Below are 22,837 nucleotides of genomic sequence, written 5' to 3' on the forward strand. Positions count from 1 at the left end.
CACACTGAGGCAGTCCGCTCTCACTGGAGATACAGTGTCCATGGTGTGTACACTGTCACACTGAGGGAGCCCTGCTCTCACTGGAGATACAGTGTCCATGGTGTCTGGTGTCTGCACTGTCACAGTGAGGGCGCCCAGCTCTAACTGGAGATTCAGTGTCCATGGTGTCTGGTTTCTGCACTGTCACACTGATGGAGCCCAGCTCTCTCTGGAGATACAGTCTCCATGATGTTCGGTGTCTACACTGTCACACTGACGGAGCCCAGCTCTCACTGGAGATACTGTGGCCATGGTGTCTACACTGTCACACTGAGGGAGTCCTGCACACACTGGAGATACAGTGTCCATGGTGCCTGGAGTCTACACTGTCACACAGATGGAATCTGCTCTCACTGGAGATACAGTAGTGTCCATGGTGTCTGGTGTCTACACTGTCACACTGAGGGAGCCCAGCTCTCACTTGAGATACAGTGTCCATGGTGTCTGGTGTCTACACTGTCACACTGAGGAGGTCCTGCTCTCACTGGACATACACTCTCCATGGTGTCTGGTGTCTGCACTGTCACACTGACGGAGCCCAGCTCTCACTGGAGATACAGTGGCCATGGTGTGTACACTGTCACACTGAGGGAGTCCTGCTCTCACTGGAGATTCAGTGTCCATGGTGCCTTGAGTCTACACAGTCACACAGATGGAATCCGCTCTCACTGGAGATACAGTGTCCATGGTGTCTGGTGTCTACACTGTCACACTGAGGGCGCCCAGTTCTAACTGGAGATACAGTGTCCATGGTGTCTGGTGTCTGCACTGTCACACTGATGGAGCCCAGCTCTCACTGGAGATACGGTGGCCTTGGTGTCTACACTGTCACACTGGAGGAGTCCTGCTCTCACTGCAGATACAGTGTCCATGGTGTCTGGTGTCTGCACTGTCACACTGAGGGAATCCGCTCTCACTGGAGATACAGTGTCCAAGGTGTCTGGAGTCTACACTGTCACACTGAGGAGGTCCTGCTCTCACTGGAGATACAGTGTCCATGGAGTCTGGTGTCTGCCCCATCACACTGACGGAGCCCAGCTCTCACTGGAGGTACAGTGTCTACATTGTCACACTGATAGAGCCCAGCTCTCACTGGAGATACAGTGTCCACGGTGTCTACAGTGTCACACTGACGGAGCCCAGCTCTCACTGGAGATACAGTGTCCATGGTGTCTGGTGTCTGCACTTTCACACTGAGGGAGTCCTGCACACACTGGAGATACAGTGTCCATGGTGTCTGGTGTCTGCACTGTCACAGTGAGGGCGCCCAGCTCTAAATGGAGATTCAGTGTCCATGGTGTCTGGTTTCTGCACTGTCACACTGATGGAGCCCAGCTCACACGGGAGATACAGCGGCCATGGTGTCTACACTGTCACTGAGGAAGCCCTGCTCTAACTGGAGATACCGTCTCCATGATGTTTGGTGTCTACACTGTCACACTGACGGAGCCCTGCTCTCACTGGAGATACAGTGTCCATGGTGTCTGGTGTCTGCACTGTCACACTGAGGGAATCCGCTCTCACTGGAGATACAGTGTCCATGGTGTCTGGAGTCTACACTGTCACACTGAGGAGGTCCTGCTCTCACTGGACATACAGTGTCCATCGTGTCTGGTGTCTGCACTGTCACACTGACGGAGCCCAGCTCTCACTGGAGATACAGCGGCCATGGTGTCTACACTGTCACGGAGGGAGCCCTGCTCGCACTGGAGATACAGACTCCATGGTGTCTGGTGTCTCCACTGTCGCACTGACGGAGCCCAGCTCTCACTGGAGATACAGTGGGCATGGTGTCTACACTGTCACACTGAGGGAGTCCTGCTCTCACTGGAGATACAGTGTCCATGGTTCCTGCAGTCTACACTGTCACACAGATGGAATCTGCTCTCACTGGAGATGCAGTAGTGTCCATGGTGTCTGGTGTCTACACTGTCACACTGACGGAGCCCAGCTCTCACTGGAGATACTGTGGCCATGGTGTCTACACTGTCACACTGAGGGAGTCCTGCTCTCACTGGATATACAGTGTCCATGGTGTCTGGTGTCTGCACTGTTACACCGAGGGAATCCGCTCTCACTGGAGATACAGTGTCCATGGTGTCTGGAGTCTACACTGTCACACTGAGGAGGTCCTGCTCTCACTGGAGATACAGTGTCCATGGTGGCTGGTGTCTGCACTGTCACACTGACGGAGCCCAGCTCTCACTGGAGATACAGCGGCCATGGTGTCTACACTGACAGTGAGGGAGTCCTGCTCTCACTGGAGATACAGTCTCCATGGTGTCTGGTGTCTCCACTGTCACACTGACGGAGCCCAGCTCTCACTGGAGATACTGTGGCCATGGTGTCTACACTGTCACACTGAGGGAGTCCTGCTCTCACTGGATATACAGTGTCCATGGTGTCTGGTGTCTGCACTGTTACACCGAGGGAATCCGCTCTCACTGGAGATACAGTGTCCATGGTGTCTGGAGTCTACACTGTCACACTGAGGAGGTCCTGCTCTCACTGGAGATACAGTGTCCATGGTGGCTGGTGTCTGCACTGTCACACTGACGGAGCCCAGCTCTCACTGGAGATACAGTGTCCATGGTGGCTGGTGTCTGCACTGTCACACTGACGGAGCCCAGCTCTCACTGGAGATACAGTGGGCATGGTGTCTACACTGTCACACTGAGGGAGTCCTGCTCTCACTGGAGATACAGTGTCCATGGTTCCTGCAGTCTACACTGTCACACAGATGGAATCTGCTCTCACTGGAGATGCAGTAGTGTCCATGGTGTCTGGTGTCTACACTGTCACACTGACGGAGCCCAGCTCTCACTGGAGATACTGTGGCCATGGTGTCTACACTGTCACACTGAGGGAGTCCTGCTCTCACTGGATATACAGTGTCCATGGTGTCTGGTGTCTGCACTGTTACACCGAGGGAATCCGCTCTCACTGGAGATACAGTGTCCATGGTGTCTGGAGTCTACACTGTCACACTGAGGAGGTCCTGCTCTCACTGGAGATACAGTGTCCATGGTGGCTGGTGTCTGCACTGTCACACTGACGGAGCCCAGCTCTCACTGGAGATACAGCGGCCATGGTGTCTACACTGACAGTGAGGGAGTCCTGCTCTCACTGGAGATACAGTCTCCATGGTGTCTGGTGTCTCCACTGTCACACTGACGGAGCTCAGCTCTCACTGGAGATACAGTGTCCATGGTGTCTGGTGTCTACACTGTCACACTGAGGGAGCCCTGATCTCAGTGGAGATACAGTGGGCATGGTGTCTGGTGTCTACACTGTCGCACTGAGGGAGCCCAGCTCTCACTGGAGATACAGTGGCCATGGTGCCTGCTGTCTGCACTGTAACATTGAGGGAGCCCAGCTCTCACTGGAGTTACAGTGTCCATAGTGTCTGCACTGTCAAACTGAGGGAGCCCTGCTCTCACTGGAGATACAGTGTCCATGGTGTCTGGTGTCTACACCGTCACACTGAGGGAGCCCTGATCTCACTGCAGATACAGTGGGCATGATGTCTGGTGTCTACACTGTCACACTGAAGGAGCCCAGCTCTCACTGGAGATACAGTGTCCATGGTGTCTACACTGTCACACTGAGGGAGTCCTGCTCTCACTGGAGATACAGTGTCCATGGTGTCTGATGTCTGCACTGTCACACTGACGGAGCCCAGCTCTCACTGGAGATATAGTGGCCATGGTGTCAACACTGTCACAATGAGGGAGACCTCCTCTCACTGGAGATACACTGTCCATGGTGCCAGGAGTCTACACTGTCACACTGATGGAATCCGCTCTCACTGGAGATACAGTGTCCGTGGTGTCTGGTGTCTACACTGTCACACTGAGGGAGCCCTGCTCTCACTGGAGATACAGTGGCCATGGTGTCTGGTCTCTACACTGTCACACTGAATGAGCCCAGCTCTCACTGGAGATACAGTGGGCATGGTGTCTGGTGTCTACAATGTCGCACTGAGGGAGCCCAGCTCTCACTGGAGATACAGTGGCCATGGTGTCTACACTGTCACACTGAGGGAGCCCTGCTCTCACTGGAGATACAGTGTCCATGGTGTCTGGTGTCTACACAGTCACAATGAGGGAGCCCAGCTCTCACTGGTGATACAGTGTCCATGGTGTCTGGTGTCTGCACTGTTACACTGAGGGCGCCCAGCTCTCACTGGAGATACAGTGTCCATGGTGTCTGGAGTCTACACTGTCACACTGAGGGAGCCCTGCTCTCACTGGAGATACAGTGTCCATGGTGTGTACACTGTCACACTGAGGGAGCCCTGCTCTCACTGGAGATACAGTGTCCATGGTGTCTGGTGTCTGCACTGTCACAGTGAGGGCGCCCAGCTCTAACTGGAGATTCAGTGTCCATGGTGTCTGGTTTCTGCACTGTCACACTGATGGAGCCCAGCTCACACTGGAGATACAGCGGCCATGGTGTCTACACTGTCACACTGAGGGAGCCCTGCTCTCACTGGAGATATAGTGTCCATGGTGTCTGGTGTCTACACAGTCACAATGAGGGAGCCCAGCTCTCACTGGTGATACAGTGTCCATGGTGTCTGGTGTCTGCACTGTTACACTGAGGGCGCCCAGCTCTCACTGGAGATACAGTGTCCATGGTGTCTGGTGTCTACACTGTCACACTGAGGGAGCCCTGCTCTCACTGGAGATACAGTGTCCATGGTGTGTACACTGTCACACTGAGGGAGCCCTGCTCTCACTGGAGATACAGTGTCCATGGTGTCTGGTGTCTACACAGTCACAATGAGGGAGCCCAGCTCTCACTGGAGATACAGTGTCCATGGTGTCTGGTGTCTGCACTGTCACAGTGAGGGCGCCCAGCTCTAACTGGAGATTCAGTGTCCATGGTGTCTGGTGTCTGCACTGTCACAGTGAGGGCGCCCAGCTCTAACTGGAGATTCAGTGTCCATGGTGTCTGGTTTCTGCACCGTCACACTGATGGAGCCCAGCTCACACTGGAGATACAGCGGCCATGGTGTCTACACTGTCACTGAGGAAGCCCTGCTCTAACTGGAGATACCGTCTCCATGATGTTTGGTGTCTACACTGTCACACTGACGGAGCCCAGCTCTCACTGGAGATACTGTGGCCATGGTGTCTACACTGTCACACTTAGGGAGTCTGCACACACTGGAGATACAGTGTCCATGGTGTCTGGTGTCTGCACTGTCACACTGAGGGAATCCGCTCTCACTGGAGATACAGTGTCCATGGTGTCTGGAGTCTACACTGTCACACTGAGGAGGTCCTGCTCTCACTGGACATACAGTGTCCATCGTGTCTGGTGTCTGCACTGTCACACTGTCGGAGCCCAGCTCTCACTGGAGATACAGCGGCCATGGTGTCTACACTGTCACGGAGGGAGCCCTGCTCTCACTGGAGATACAGTCTCCATGGTGTCTGGTGTCTCCACTGTCACACTGACGGAGCCGAGCTCTCACTGGAGATACAGTGGGCATGGTGTCTACACTGTCACACTGAGGGAGTCCTGCTCTCACTGGAGATACAGTGTCTATGTTGGCTGGAGTCTACACTGTCACACAGATGGAATCTGCTCTCACTGGAGATACAGTAGTGTCCATGGTGTCTGGTGTCTACACCGTCACACTGAGGGAGCCCAGCTCTCACTGGAGATACAGTGTCCATGGGGTCTGGTGTCTGCACTGTCACAGTGAGGGCGCCCAGCTCTAACTGGAGATACAGTGTCCATGGTGTCTGGTGTCTACACTGTCACACTGAGGAGGTCCTGCTCTCACTGGAGATACAGTGTCCATGGTGTCTGGTGTCTGCACTGTCACACTGATGTAGCCCAGCTCCCACTGGAGATACAGTGGCCATGGTGTCTACCCTGTCACACTGGAGGAGTCCTGCTCTCACTGGAGATACAGTGTCCATGGTGTCTGGTGTCTGCACTGTCACACTGAGGCAGTCCGCTCTCACTGGAGATACAGTGTCCATGGTGTGTACACTGTCACACTGAGGGAGCCCTGCTCTCACTGGAGATACAGTGTCCATGGTGTCTGGTGTCTGCACTGTCACAGTGTGGGCGCCCAGCTCTAACTGGAGATTCAGTGTCCATGGTGTCTGGTTTCTGCACTGTCACACTGATGGAGCCCAGCTCTCACTGGAGATACTGCGGCCATGGTGTCTACACTGTCACTGAGGAAGCCCTGCTCTCACTGGAGATACAGTCTCCATGATGTTTGGTGTCTACACTGTCATACTGACGGAGCCCAGCTCTCACTGGAGATACTGTGGCCATGGTGTCTACACTGTCACACTGAGGGAGTCCTGCACACACTGGAGATACAGTGTCCATGGTGTCTGGTGTCTGCACTGTCACAGTGAGGGCGCCCAGCTCTAACTGGAGATTCAGTGTCCATGGTGTCTGGTTTCTGCACTGTCACACTGATGGAGCCCAGCTCACACGGGAGATACAGCGGCCATGGTGTCTACACTGTCACTGAGGAAGCCCTGCTCTAACTGGAGATACCGTCTCCATGATGTTTGGTGTCTACACTGTCACACTGACGGAGCCCTGCTCTCACTGGAGATACAGTGTCCATGGTGTCTGGTGTCTGCACTGTCACACTGACGGAATCCACTCTCACTGGAGATACAGTGTCCATGGTGTCTGGTTTCTGCACTGTCACACTGATGGAGCCCAGCTCTCACTGGAGATACAGCGGCCATGGTGTCTACACTGTCACTGAGGAAGCCCTGCTCTCACTGGAGATACAGTCTCCATGATGTTTGGTGTCTACACTGTCACACTGACGGAGCCCAGCTCTCACTGGAGATACTGTGTCCATGGTGTCTACACTGTCACACTGAGGGAGTCCTGCACACACTGGAGATACAGTGTCCATGGTGTCTGGTGTCTGCACTGTCACAGTGAGGGCGCCCAGCTCTAACTGGAGATTCAGTGTCCATGGTGTCTGGTTTCTGCACTGTCACACTGATGGAGCCCAGCTCACACGGGAGATACAGCGGCCATGGTGTCTACACTGTCACTGAGGAAGCCCTGCTCTAACTGGAGATACCGTCTCCATGATGTTTGGTGTCTACACTGTCACACTGACGGAGCCCTGCTCTCACTGGAGATACAGTGTCCATGGTGTCTGGTGTCTGCACTGTCACACTGAGGGTATCCGCTCTCACTGGAGATACAGTGTCCATGGTGTCTGGAGTCTACACTGTCACACTGAGGAGGTCCTGCTCTCACTGGACATACAGTGTCCATCGTGTCTGGTGTCTGCACTGTCACACTGACGGAGCCCAGCTCTCACTGGAGATACAGCGGCCATGGTGTCTACACTGTCACGGAGGGAGCCCAGCTCTCACTGGAGATACAGTGGGCATGGTGTCTACACTGTCACACTGAGGGAGTCCTGCTCTCACTGGAGATACAGTGTCCATGGTGTCTGATGTCTGCACTGTCACACAGATGGAATCTGCTCTCACTGGAGATGCAGTAGTGTCCATGGTGTCTGGTGTCTACACTGTCACACTGACGTAGCCCAGCTCTCACTGGAGATACTGTGGCCATGGTGTCTACACTGTCACACTGAGGGAGTCCTGCTCTCACTGGATATACAGTGTCCATGGTGGCTGGTGTCTGCACTGTTACACCGAGGGAATCCGTTCTCACTGGAGATACGGTGTCCATGGTGTCTGGAGTCTACACTGTCACACTGAGGAGGTCCTGCTCTCACTGGAGATACAGTGGCCATGGTGGCTGGTGTCTGCACTGTCACACTGACGGAGCCCAGCTCTCACTGGAGATACAGCGGCCATGGTGTCTACACTGACAGTGAGGGAGTCCTGCTCTCACTGGAGATACAGTCTCCATGGTGTCTGGTGTCTCCACTGTCACACTGAGGGAGTCCTGCTCTCACTGGAGATACAGTGTCCATGTTGTCTGGTGTCTACACTGTCACACTCAGGGAGCCCTGATCTCACTGGAGATACAGTGGGCATGGTGTCTGGTGTCTACACTGTCACGCTGATGGAGCCCAGCTCTCACTGATACAGTGGCCATGGTGTCTACACTGTCGCACTGAGGGAGCCCAGCTCTCACTGGAGATACAGTGGCCATGGTGCCTGCTGTCTGCACTGTAACATTGAGGGAGCCCAGCTCTCACTGGAGTTACAGTGTCCATAGTGTCTGCACTGTCACACTGAGGGAGCCCTGCTCTCACTGGAGATACAGTGTCCATGGTGTCTGGTGTCTACACTGTCACACTGAGGGAGCCCTGATCTCACTGCAGATACAGTGGGCATGATGTCTGGTGTCTACACTGTCACACTGAAGGAGCCCAGCTCTCACTGGAGATACAGTGTCCATGGTGTCTACACTGTCACACTGAGGGAGTCCTGCTCTCACTGGAGATACAGTGTCCATGGTGTCTGATGTCTGCACTGTCACACTGACGGAGCCCAGCTCTCACTGGAGATACAGTGGCCATGGTGTCAACACTGTCACAATGAGGGAGACCTCCTCTCACTGGAGATACACTGTCCATGGTGCCAGGAGTCTACGCTGTCACACTGATGGAATCCGCTCTCACTGGAGATACAGTGTCCATGGTGTCTGGTGTCTACACAGTCACAATGAGGGAGCCCAGCTCTCACTGGTGATACAGTGTCCATGGTGTCTGGTGTCTGCACTGTTACACTGAGGGCGCCCAGCTCTCACTGGAGATACAGTGTCCATGGTGTCTGGTGTCTACACTGTCACACTGAGGGAGCCCTGCTCTCACTGGAGATACAGTGTCCATGGTGTGTACACTGTCACACTGAGGGAGCCCTGCTCTCACTGGAGATACAGTGTCCATGGTGTCTGGTGTCTGCACTGTCACAGTGAGGGCGCCCAGCTCTAACTGGAGATTCAGTGTCCATGGTGTCTGGTTTCTGCACTGTCACACTGATGGAGCCCAGCTCACACTGGAGATACAGCGGCCATGGTGTCTACACTGTCACACTGAGGGAGCCCTGCTTTCACTGGAGATACAGTGTCCATGGTGTCTGGTGTCTACACAGTCACAATGAGGGAGCCCAGCTCTCACTGGTGATACAGTGTCCATGGTGTCTGGTGTCTGCACTGTTACACTGAGTGCGCCCAGCTCTCACTGGAGATACAGTGTCCATGGTGTCTGGTGTCTACACTGTCACACTGAGGGAGCCCTGCTCTTACTGGAGATACAGTGTCCATGGTGTGTACACTGTCACACTGAGGGAGCCCTGCTCTCACTGGAGATACAGTGTCCATGGTGTCTGGTGTCTGCACTGTCACAGTGAGGGCGCCCAGCTCTAACTGGAGATTCAGTGTCCATGGTGTCTGGTTTCTGCACTGTCACACTGATGGAGCCCAGCTCACACTGGAGATACAGCGGCCATGGTGTCTACACTGTCACTGAGGAAGCCCTGCTCTAACTGGAGATACCGTCTCCATGATGTTTGGTGTCTACACTGTCACACTGACGGAGCCCAGCTCTCACTGGAGATACTGTGGCCATGGTGTCTACACTGTCACACTGAGGGAGTCCTGCACACACTGGAGATACAGTGTCCATGGTGTCTGGTGTCTGCACTGTCACACTGAGGGAATCCGCTCTCACTGGAGATACAGTGTCCATGGTGACTGGTGTCTGCACTGTCACACTGACGGAGCCCAGCTCTCACTGGAGATACAGCGGCCATGGTGTCTACACTGTCACTGAGGGAGCCCGGCTCTCACTGGCGATACAGTCTCCATGGTGACTGGTGTCTCCACTGTCACACTGACGGAGCCCAGCTCTCACTGGAGATACAGTGGGCATGGTGTCTGGAGTCTACACTGTCACACTGAGGAGGTCCTGCTCTCACTGGACATACAGTGTCCATCGTGTCTGGTGTCTGCACTGTCACACTGACGGAGCCCAGCTCTCACTGGAGATACAGCGGCCATGGTGTCTACACTGTCACGGAGGGAGCCCTGCTCTCACTGTAGATACAGTCTCCATGGTGTCTGGTGTCTCCACTGTCACACTGACGGAGCCCAGCTCTCACTGGAGATACAGTGGGCATGGTGTCTACACTGTCACACTGAGGGAGTCCTGCTCTCACTGGAGATACAGTGTCTATGTTGGCTGGGGTCTACACTGTCACACAGATGGAATCTGCTCTCACTGGAGATACAGTAGTGTCCATGGTGTCTGGTGTCTACACCGTCACACTGAGGGAGCCCAGCTCTCACTGGAGATACAGTGTCCATGGGGTCTGGTGTCTGCACTGTCACAGTGAGGGCGCCCAGCTCTAACTGGAGATACAGTGTCCATGGTGTCTGGTGTCTACACTGTCACACTGAGGAGGTCCTGCTCTCACTGGAGATACAGTGTCCATGGTGTCTGGTGTCTGCACTGTCACACTGATGTAGCCCAGCTCCCACTGGAGATACAGCGGCCATGGTGTCTACACTGTCACTGAGGGAGCCCTGCTCTCACTGGAGATACAGACTCCATCGTGTCTGGTGTCTCCACTGTCACACTGACGGAGCCCAGCTCTCACTGGAGATACAGTGTCCATGGTGCCTTGAGTCTACACTGTCACACAGATGGAATCCGCTCTCACTGGAGATACAGTGTCCATGGTGTCTGGAGTCTACACTGTCACACTGAGGAGGTCCTGCTCTCACTGGAGATACAGTGTCCATGATGGCTGGTGTGTGCACTGTCACACTGACGGAGCCCAGCTCTCACTGGAGATACAGCGGCCAAGGTGTCTACACTGTCAGTGAGGGAGTCCTGCTCTCACTGGAGATGCAGTGTCCATGGTGTCTGGTGTCTGCACTGTCACACTGACGGAGCCCAGCTCTCACTGCAGATACAGTGGCCATGGTTTCTACACTGTCACACTGAGGGAGTCCTGCACTCACTGGAGATACAGTGTCCATGGTGCCTGGTGTCCACACTGTCACACTGATGTAATCCGGTCTCACTGGAGATACAGTGTCCAGGGTGTATGGTGTCTGCACTGTCACACTGAGGGCGCCCAGCTCTCACTGGAAATACTGTGTCCATGGTGTCTGGTGTCTACACTGTCACACTGAAGGAGCCCAGCTCTCACTGGAGATACTGTGTCCATGGTGTCTACACTGTTGCACTGAGGGAGCCCAGCTCTCATTGGAGAAACAGTGGCCATGGTGTCTGCTGTCTGCACTGTAACACTGAGGGAGCCCAGCTCTCACGTGAGATACAGTGTCCATAGTGACTGCATTGTCTCACTGAGGGAGCCCTGCTCTCACTGGGGATGCAGTGTCCATGGTGTCTGGTGTCTACACTGTCACACTGAGGGAGCCCTGATCTCACTGGAGATACAGTTGGCATGGTGTCTGGTGTCTACACTGTCACACTGATGGAGCCCAGCTCTCACTGGAGATACAGTGTACATGTTGTCTACACTGTCATACTGAGGGAGTCCTGCTCTCACTGGAGATACAGTGTCCATGGTGTCTGATGTCTGCACTGTCACACTGACGGAGCCCAGCTATCACTGGAGATACAGTGGCCATGGTGTCAACACTGTCACAATGAGGCAGACCTGCTCTCACTGGAGATACAGTGCGCATGGTGTCTAGTGTCTACAATGTCGCACTGAGGGAGCCCAGCTCTCACTGGAGATACAGTGTCCATGGTGTCTACACTGTCACACTGAGGGAGTCCTGCTCTCACTGGAGATACAGTGTCCATGGTGTCTGCACAGTCACACTGACGGTGCCCAGCTCTCACTGGAGATACAGTGGCCATGGTGTCTACACTGTCACACTGAGGGAGCCCTGCTCTCACTGGAGATACAGTGTCTATGGTGTCTGGTGTATACAGTGTCACACTGATGGAATCCGCTCTCACTGGAGAAACAGTGTCCATGGTGTCTGGTGTCTACACAGTCACACTGAGGGAGCCCAGCTCTCACTGGTGATACAGTGGTCATGATGTCTGGGGTCTACACTGTCGCACTGAGGGAGGCCAGCTCTCACTGGAGATACAGTGTCCATGGTGTCTGGGATCTACACTGTCGCACTGAGGGAGCCCAGCTCTCACTGGAGATACAGTGTCCATGGTGTCTGGTGTCTACACTGTCACAGTGAAGGAGCCCAGCTCTCACTGGAGATACTGTGTCCATGGTGTCTACACTGTCGCACTGAGGGAGCCCAGCTCTCACTGGAGATACAGTGTCCATGGGGTCTGGTGTCTGCACTGTCACAGTGAGGGCGCCAAGCTCTAACGGGAGATACAGTGTTCATGGTGTCTACACTGTCACACTGAGGAGGTCCTGCTCTCACTGGAGATACAGTGTCCATGGTGTCTGCTGTCTGCACTGTCACACTGACGGAGCCCAGCTCTCACTGGAGATACTGTGGCCATTGTGTCTACACTGTCACACTGAGGGAGTCCTGCTCTCACTGGAGATACAGTGTCCATGGTGTCTGGTGTCTGCACTGTCACACTGAGGGAATCCGCTCTCACTGGAGATACAGTGTCCATGGTGTCTGGAGTCTACACTGTCACACTGAGGAGGTCCTGCTCTCACTGGAGATACAGTGTCCATGGTGGCTGGTGTCTGCACTGTCACACTGACGGAGCCCAGCTCTCACTGGAGATACAGCGGCCAAGGTGTCTACACTGTCAGTGAGGGAGTCCTGCTCTCACTGGAGATGCAGTGTCCATGGTGTCTGGTGTCTGCACTGTCACACTGACGGAGCCCAGCTCTCACTGGAGATACAGTGGCCATGGTTTCTACACTGTCACACTGAGGGAGTCCTGCACTCACTGGAGATACAGTGTCCATGGTGCCTGGTGTCCACACTGTCACACTGATGTAATCCGCTCTCACTGGAGATACAGTGTCCAGGGTGTATGGTGTCTGCACTGTCACACTGAGGGCGCCCAGCTCTCAATGGAAATACTGTGTCCATGGTGTCTGGTGTCTACACTGTCACACTGAAGGAGCCCAGCTCTCACTGGAGATACTGTGTCCATGGTGTCTACACTGTCGCACTGAGGGAGCCCAGCTCTCACTGGAGATACAGTGGCCATGGTGTCTGCTGTCTGCACTGTAACACTGAGGGAGCACAGCTCTCACGGGAGATACAGTGTCCATAGTGTCTGCACTGTCACACTGAGGGAGCCCTGCTCTCACTGGAGATACAGTGTCCATGGTGTCTGGTGTCTACACTGTCACACTGTGGGAGCCCTGATCTCACTGGAGATACAGTTGGCATGGTGTCAACACTGTCAAAATGAGGGAGACCTGCTCTCACTGGAGATACAGTGCGCACGGTGTCTGGTGTCTACAATGTCGCACTGAGGGAGCCCAGCTCTCACTGGAGATACAGTGACCATGGTGTCTACACTGTCACACTGAGTGAGTCCTGCTCTCACTGGAGATACAGTGTCCATGGTGTCTGCACAGTCACACTGACGGAGCCCAGCTCTCACTGGAGATACAGTGGCCATGGTGTCTACACTGTCACACTGAGGGAGCCCTGCTCTCACTGGTGATACAGTGGTCATGATGTCTGGGGTCTACACTGTCGCACTGAGGGAGGCCAGCTCTCACTGGAGATACAGTGTCCATGGTGTCTGGTGTCTACACAGTCACACTGAGGGAGCCCAGCTCTCACTGGTGATACAGTGGTCATGATGTCTGGGGTCTACACTGTCGCACTGAGGGAGGCCAGCTCTCACTGGAGATACAGTGTCCATGGTGTCTGGTGTCTACACTGTCACACTGAGGGAGCCCTGCTCACACTGGAGATACAGTGGTCATGATGTCTGGGGTCTACACTGTCGCACTGAGGGAGGCCAGCTCTCACTGGAGATACAGTGTCCATGGTGTCTGGTGTCTACACTGTCACACTGAAGGAGCCCAGCTCACACTGGACATACTGTGTCCATAGTGTCTACACTGTCGCACTGAGGGAGCCCAGCTCTCACTGGAGATACAGTGTCCATGGTGTCTGGGGTCTGCACTGTCATACTGACGGAGCCCAGCTCTCACTGGAGATACAGTGTCCATGGTGTCTGGTGTCTGCACTGTAACACTGATGGACCCCAGCTCTCACTGGAGATACAGTGGCCATGGTGTCAACACTGTCACAATGAGGGAGACCTCCTCTCACTGGAGATACACTGTCCATGGTGCCTGGAGTCTACACTGTCACACTGATGGAATCCGCTCTCACTGGAGATACAGTGTCCATGATGTCTGCTCTCTACACTGTCACACTGAAGGAGCCCAGCTCTCACTGGAGATACAGTGTCCATGGTGTCTGGGATCTACACTGTCTCACTGAGGGAGCCCAGCTCTCACTGGAGATACAGTGTCCATGGTGTCTGGTGTCTACACTGTCACAGTGAAGGAGCCCAGCTCTCACTGGAGATACTGTGTCCATGGTGTCTACACTGTCGCACTGAGGGAGTCCAGCTCTCACTGGAGATACAGTGTCCATGGGGTCTGGTGTCTGCACTGTCACAGTGAGGGCGCCCAGCTCTAACGGGAGATACAGTGTTCATGGTGTCTGGTGTCTACACTGTCACACTGAGGAGGTCCTGCTCTCACTGGAGATACAGTGTCCATGGTGTCTGTTGTCTGCACTGTCACAATGACGGAGCCCAGCTCTCACTGGAGATACAGTGGCCATGGTGTCTACACTGTCACACTGGAGGAGTCCTGCTCTCACTGGAGATACAGTGTCCATGGTGTCTGGTGTCTGCACTGTCACACTGAGGCAATCCGCTCTCACTGGAGATACAGTGTCCATGGTGTCTGGAGTCTACACTGTCACACTAATGGAATCAGCTCTCACTGGAGATACAGTGTCCGTGGTGTCTGGTGTCTACACTGTCACACTGAGGGAGCCCTGCTCTCACTGGAGATACAGTGGCCATGGTGTCTGGTGTCTACAGTGTCACACTGATGGAATCCGCTCTCACTGGAGAAACAGTGTCCATGGTGTCTGGTGTCTACACAGTCACACTGAGGGAGCCCAGCTCTCACTGGTGATACAGTGTCCATGGTGTCTGGTGTCTACACTGTCACACTGAGGGAGCCCTGCTCACACTGGAGATACAGTGGTCATGATGTCTGGGGTCTACACTGTCGCACTGAGGGAGGCCAGCTCTCACTGGAGATACAGTGTCCATGGTGTCTGGTGTCTACACTGTCACACTGAAGTAGCCCAGCTCACACTGGACATACTGTGTCCATAGTGTCTACACTGTCGCACTGAGGGAGCCCAGCTCTCACTGGAGATACAGTGTCCATGGTGTCTGGGGTCTGCACTGTCATACTGACGGAGCCCAGCTCTCACTGGAGATACAGTGTCCATGGTGTCTGGTGTCTGCACTGTAACACTGATGGACCCCAGCTCTCACTGGAGATACAGTGGCCATGGTGTCAACACTGTCACAATGAGGGAGACCTCCTCTCACTGGAGATACACTGTCCATGGTGCCTGGAGTCTTCACTGTCACACTGATGGAATCCGCTCTCACTGGAGATACCGTGTCCATGGTGTCTGGTCTCTACACTGTCGCACTGAGGGAGCCCAGCTCTCACTGGAGATACAGTGTCCATGGTGTCTGGTGTCTACACTGTCACACTGAAGGAGCCCAGATCTCACTGGAGATACTGTGTCCATGGTGTCTACACTGTCGCACTGAGGGAGCCCGGCTCTCACTGGAGATACAGTGTCCATGGGGTCTGGTGTCTGCACTGTCACAGTGAGGGCGCCCAGCTCTAACTGGAGATACAGTGTCCATGGTGTCTGGTGTCTACACTGTCACACTGAGGAGGTCCTGCTCTCACTGGAGATACAGTGGCCATGGTGTCTGCTGTCTGCACTGTAACACTGAGGGAGCCCAGCTCTCACTGGAGATACAGTGTCCATAGTGTCTGCACTGTCACACTGAGGGAGCCCTGCTCTCACTGGAGATACAGTGTCCATGGTGTCTGGTGTCTACACTGTCATACTGAGGGAGCCCTGATCTCTCTGGAGATACAGTTGGCATGGTGTCTGGTGTCTACACTGTCACACTGATGGAGCCCAGCTCTCACTGGAGATATAGTGTACATGGTGTCTACACTGTCACACTGAGGGAGTCCTGCTCTCACTGGAGATACAGTGTCCATGGTGTCTGATGTCTGCACTGTCACACTGACGGAGCCCAGCTATCACTGGAGATACAGTGGCCATGGTGTCAACACTGTCACAATGAGGGAGACCTGCTCTCACTGGAGATACACTGTCCATGGTGCCTGGAGTCTACACTGTCACACTGATGGAATCAGCTCTCACTGGAGATACAGTGTCCGTGGTGTCTGGTGTCTACACTGTCACACTGAGGGAGCCCTGCTCTCACTGGAGATACAGTGGCCATGGTGTCTGGTCTCTACACTGTCACACTGAAAGAGCCCAGCTCTCACTGGAGATACAGTGGGCATGGTGTCTGGTGTCTACAATGTCGCACTGAGGGAGCCCAGCTCTCACTGGAAATACAGTGTCCATGGTGTCTACACTTTCACACTGAGGGAGTCCTGCTCTCACTGGAGATACAGTGTCCATGGTGTCTGCACAGTCACACTGAGGGAGCCCAGCTCTCACTGGAGATACAGTGGCCATGGTGTCTACACTGTCACACTGAGGGAGCCCTGCTCTCACTGGAGATACAGTGTCCATGGTGTCTGGTGTCTACAGTGTCACACTGATGGAATCCGCTCTCACTGGAGAAACAGTGTCCATGGTGTCTGGTGTCTACACAGTCACACTGAGGGAGCCCAGCTCTCACTGGTGATACAGCGTCCATGGTGTCTGGTGTCTACACTGTCACATTGAGGGAGCCCTGCTCACACTGGAGATACAGTGGTCATGATGTCTGGGGTCTACACTGTCGCACTGAGGGAGGCCAGCTCTCACTGGAGATACAGTGTCCATGGTGTCTGGTGTCTACACTGTCACACTGAAGGAGCCCAGCTCACACTGGACATACTGTGTCCATAGTGTCTACACTGTCGCACTGAGGGAGCCCAGCTCTCACTGGAGATACAGTGTCCAAGGTGTCTGGGGTCTGCACTGTCATACTGACGGAGCCCAGCTCTCACTGGAGATACAGTGTCCATGGTGTCTGGTGTCTGCACTGTAACACTGATGGACCCCAGCTCTCACTGGAGATACAGTGGCCATGGTGTCTACACTGTCACGGAGGGAGCCCTGCTCTCACTGGAGATACAGTGTCCATGGGGTCTGGTGTCTGCACTGTCACAGTTAGGGCGCCCAGCTCTAACTGGAGATACAGTGTCCATGGTGTCTGGTGTCTACAGTGTCACACTGAGGAGGTCCTGCTCTCACTGGACATACACTCTCCATGGTGTCTGGTGTCTGCACTGTCACACTGACGGAGCCCAGCTCTCACTGGAGATACAGTGGCCATGGTGTGTACACTGTCACACTGAGGGAGTCCTGCTCTCACTGGAGATACAGTGTCCATGGTGCCTTGAGTCTACACAGTCACACAGATGGAATCCGCTCTCACTGGAGATACAGTGTCCATGGTGTCTGGTGTGTACACTGTCACACTGAGGGAGCCCAGCTCTCACTGGAGATACAGTGTCCATGGTGGCTGGTGTCTGCACTGTCACAGTGAGGGCGCCCAGTTCTAAATGGAGATACAGTGTCCATGGTGTCTGGTGTCTGCACTGTCACACTGATGGAGCCCAGCTCTCACTGGAGATACGGTGGCCTTGGTGTCTACACTGTCACACTGGAGGAGTCCTGCTCTCACTGCAGATACAGTGTCCATGGTGTCTGGTGTCTGCACTGTCACACTGAGGGAATCCGCTCTCACTGGAGATACAGTGTCCAAGGTGTCTGGAGTCTACACTGTCACACTGAGGAGGTCCTGCTCTCACTGGAGATACAGTGTCCATGGAGTCTGGTGTCTGCCCCATCACACTGACGGAGCCCAGCTCTCACTGGAGATACAGTCTCCATGGTGTCTGGTGTCCACACTGTCACATTGACGGAGCCCATCTCTCACTGGAGATACTGTGGCCATGGTGTCTACACTGTCACACTGAGGGAGTCCTACTTTCACTGGAGATACAGTGTCCATGGTGTCTGGTGTCTGCACTGTCACACTGAGGGAATCCGCTCTCACTGGAGATACAGTGTCCATGGTGTCTGGAGTCTACACTGTCACACTGAGGATGTCCTGCTCTCACTGGAGATACAGTGTCCATGGTGGCTGGTGTCTGCACTGTCACACTGACGGAGCCCAGCTCTCACTGGAGATACAGCGGCCAAGGTGTCTACACTGTCAGTGAAGGAGTCCTGCTCTCACTGGAGATACAGTCTCCATGGTGTCTGGTGTCTCCACTGTCACACTGACGGAGCCCAGCTCTCACTGGAGATACAGTGTCCATGGTGTCTGGTGTCTACACTGTCACACTGAGGGAGTCCTGCTCTCACTGGAGATACAGTCTCCATGGTGTCTGGTGTCTCCACTGTCACACTGACGGAGCCCAGCTCTCACTGGAGATACAGTGTCCATGGTGTCTGGTGTCTACACTGTCACACTGTGGGAGTCCTGCACTCACTGGAGATACAGTGTCCATGGTGCCTGGTGTCCACACTTTCACACTGATGTAATCCGCTCTCACTGGAGATACAGTGTCCAGGGTGTATGGTGTCTGCACTGTCACACTGAGGGCGCCCAGCTCTCACTGGAAATACTGTGTCCATGGTGTCTGGTGTCTACACTGTAACACTGAAGGAGCCCAGCTCTCACTGGAGATACTGTGTCCATGGTGTCTACACTGTCGCACTGAGGGAACCCAGCTCTCACTGGAGATACAGTGGCCATGGTGTCTGCTGTCTGCACTGTAACACTGAAGGAGCCCAGCTCTCACTGGAGATACAGTGTCCATAGTGTCTGCACTGTCACACTGAGGGATCCCTGCTCTCACTGGAGATTCAGTGTCCATGGTGTCTGGTGTCTACACTGTCATACTGAGGGAGCCCTGATCTCACTGGAGATACAGTTGGCATGCTGTCTGTTGTTTACACTGTCACACTGAGGGAGTCCTGCTCTCACTGGAGATGCAGTGTCCATGGTGTCTGATGTCTCCACTGTCACACTGCCGGAGCCCAGCTATCACTGGAGATACAGTGGCCATGGTGTCAACACTGTCACAATGAGGGAGACCTCCTCTCACTGGAGATACACTGTCCATGGTGCCTGGAGTCTACACTGTCACACTGAAGGAATCAGCTCTCACTGGAGATACAGTGTCCGTGGTGTCTGGTGTCTACACTGTCACACTGAGGGAGCCCTGCTCTCACTGGAGATACAGTGGCCATGGTGTCTGGTCTCTACACTGTTCACACTGAAAGAGCCCAGCTCTCACTGGAGATACAGTGGGCATGGTGTCTGGTGTCTACAATGTCGCACTGAGGGAGCCCAGCTCTCACTGGAGATACAGTGTCCATGGTGTCTACACTGTCACACTGAGGGAGTCCTGCTCTCACTGGAGATACAGTGTCCATGGTGTCTGCATAGTCACACTGACGGAGCCCAGCTCTCACTGGAGATACAGTGGCCATGGTGTCTACACTGTCACACTGAGGGAGCCCTGCTCTCACTGGAGATACAGTGTCCATGGTTTCTGGTGTCTACAGTGTCACACTGATGGAATCCGCTCTCACTGGAGAAACAGTGTCCATGGTGTCTGGTGTCTACACAGTCACACTGAGGGAGCCCAGCTCTCACTGGAGATACAGTGTCCATGGTGTCTGGTGTCTACACTGTCACACTGAGGGAGCCCTGCTCACACTGGAGATACAGTGTTCATGATGTCTGGTGTCTACACTGTCGCACTGAGGGAGGCCAGCTCTCACTGGAGATACAGTGTCCATGGTGTCTGGTGTCTACACTGTCACACTGAAGGAGCCCAGCTCACACTGGACATACTGTGTCCATAGTGTCTACACTGTCGCACTGAGGGAGCCCAGCTCTCACTGGAGATACAGTGTCCATGGTGTCTGGGGTCTGCACTGTCATACTGACGGAGCCCAGCTCTCACTGGAGATACAGTGTCCATGGTGTCTGGTGTCTGCACTGTAACACTGATGGACCCCAGCTCTCACTGGAGATACAGTGGCCATGGTGTCAACACTGTCACAATGAGGGAGACCTCCTCTCACTGGAGATACAGTGTCCATGGTGTCTGGAGTCTACACTGTCACACTGATGGAATCAGCTCTCACTGGAGATACAGTGTCCGTGGTGTCTGGTGTCTACACTGTCACACTGAGGGAGCCCTGCTCTCACTGGAGATACAGTGGCCATGGTGTCTGGTGTCTACAGTGTCACACTGATGGAATCCGCTCTCACTGGAGAAACAGTGTCCATGGTGTCTGGTGTCTACACAGTCACACTGAGGGAGCCCAGCTCTCACTGGTGATACAGTGTCCATGGTGTCTGGTGTCTACACTGTCACACTGAGGCAGCCCTGCTCACACCGGAGATACAGTGGTCATGATGTCTGGGGTCTACACTGTCGCACTGAGGGAGGCCAGCTCTCACTGGAGATACAGTGTCCATGGTGTCTGGTGTCTGCACTGTAACACTGATGGACCCCAGCTCTCACTGGAGATACAGTGGCCATGGTGTCAACACTGTCACAATGAGGGAGACCTCCTCTCACTGGAGATACACTGTCCATGGTGCCTGGAGTCTACACTGTCACACTGAAGGAATCAGCTCTCACTGGAGATACAGTGTCCGTGGTGTCTGGTGTCTACACTGTCACACTGAGGGAGCCCTGCTCTCACTGGAGATACAGTGGCCATGGTGTCTGGTCTCTACACTGTTCACACTGAAAGAGCCCAGCTCTCACTGGAGATACAGTGGGCATGGTGTCTGGTGTCTACAATGTCGCACTGAGGGAGCCCAGCTCTCACTGGAGATACAGTGTCCATGGTGTCTACACTGTCACACTGAGGGAGTCCTGCTCTCACTGGAGATACAGTGTCCATGGTGTCTGCACAGTCACACTGACGGAGCCCAGCTCTCACTGGAGATACAGTGGCCATGGTGTCTACACTGTCACACTGAGGGAGCCCTGCTCTCACTGGAGATACAGTGTCCATGGTGTCTGGTGTCTACAGTGTCACACTGATGGAATCCGCTCTCACTGGAGAAACAGTGTCCATGGTGTCTGGTGTCTACACAGTCACACTGAGGGAGCCCAGCTCTCACTGGAGATACAGTGTCCATGGTGTCTGGTGTCTACACTGTCACACTGAGGGAGCCCTGCTCACACTGGAGATACAGTGTCCATGGTGTCTGGTGTCTACACTGTCACACTGAAGGAGCCCAGCTCACACTGGACATACTGTGTCCATAGTGTCTACACTGTCGCACTGAGGGAGCCCAGCTCTCACTGGAGATACAGTGTCCATGGTGTCTGGGGTCTGCACTGTCATACTGACGGAGCCCAGCTCTCACTGGAGATACAGTGTCCATGGTGTCTGGTGTCTGCACTGTAACACTGATGGACCCCAGCTCTCACTGGAGATACAGTGGCCATGGTGTCAACACTGTCACAATGAGGGAGACCTCCTCTCACTGGAGATACAGTGTCCATGGTGTCTGGAGTCTACACTGTCACACTGATGGAATCAGCTCTCACTGGAGATACAGTGTCCGTGGTGTCTGGTGTCTACACTGTCACACTGAGGGAGCCCTGCTCTCACTGGAGATACAGTGGCCATGCTGTCTGGTGTCTACAGTGTCACACTGATGGAATCCGCTCTCACTGGAGAAACAGTGTCCATGGTGTCTGGTGTCTACACAGTCACACTGAGGGAGCCCAGCTCTCACTGGTGATACAGTGTCCATGGTGTCTGGTGTCTACACTGTCACACTGAGGCAGCCCTGCTCACACCGGAGATACAGTGGTCATGATGTCTGGGGTCTACACTGTCGCACTGAGGGAGGCCAGCTCTCACTGGAGATACAGTGTCCATGGTGTCTGGTGTCTACACTGTCACACTGACGGAGCCCAGCTCTCACTGGAGATACAGTGTCCATGGTGTCTGGTGTCTGCACTGTAACACTGATGGACCCCAGCTCTCACTGGAGATACAGTGGCCATGGTGTCAACACTGTCACAATGAGGGAGACCTCCTCTCACTGGAGATACACTGTCCATGGTGCCTGGAGTCTACACTGTCACACTGATGGAATCCGATCTCACTGGAGATACAGTGTCCATGGTGTCTGGTCTCTACACTGTCGCACTGAGGGAGCCCAGCTCTCACTGGCGATACAGTGTCCATGGTGTCTGGTGTCTACACTGTCACACTGAAGGAGCCCAGCTCTCACTGGAGATACTGTGTCCATGGTGTCTACACTGTCGCACTGAGGGAGCCCAGCTCTCACTGGAGATACAGTGTCCAAGGTGACTGGGGTCTGCACTGTCATACTGACGGAGCCCAGCTCTCACTGGAGATACAGTGTCCATGGTGTCTGGTGTCTGCACTGTAACACTGATGGACCCCAGCTCTCACTGCAGATACAGTGGCCATGGTGTCAACACTGTCACAATGAGGGAGACCTCCTCTCACTGGAGATACACTGTCCATGGTGCCTGGAGTCTACACTGTCACACTGATGGAATCCGCTCTCACTGGAGATACAGTGTCCATGGTGTCT

This window comes from Hypanus sabinus, chromosome 1, assembly GCF_030144855.1.
Source record: "Hypanus sabinus isolate sHypSab1 chromosome 1, sHypSab1.hap1, whole genome shotgun sequence".
Lineage (NCBI taxonomy): Eukaryota > Metazoa > Chordata > Chondrichthyes > Myliobatiformes > Dasyatidae > Hypanus > Hypanus sabinus.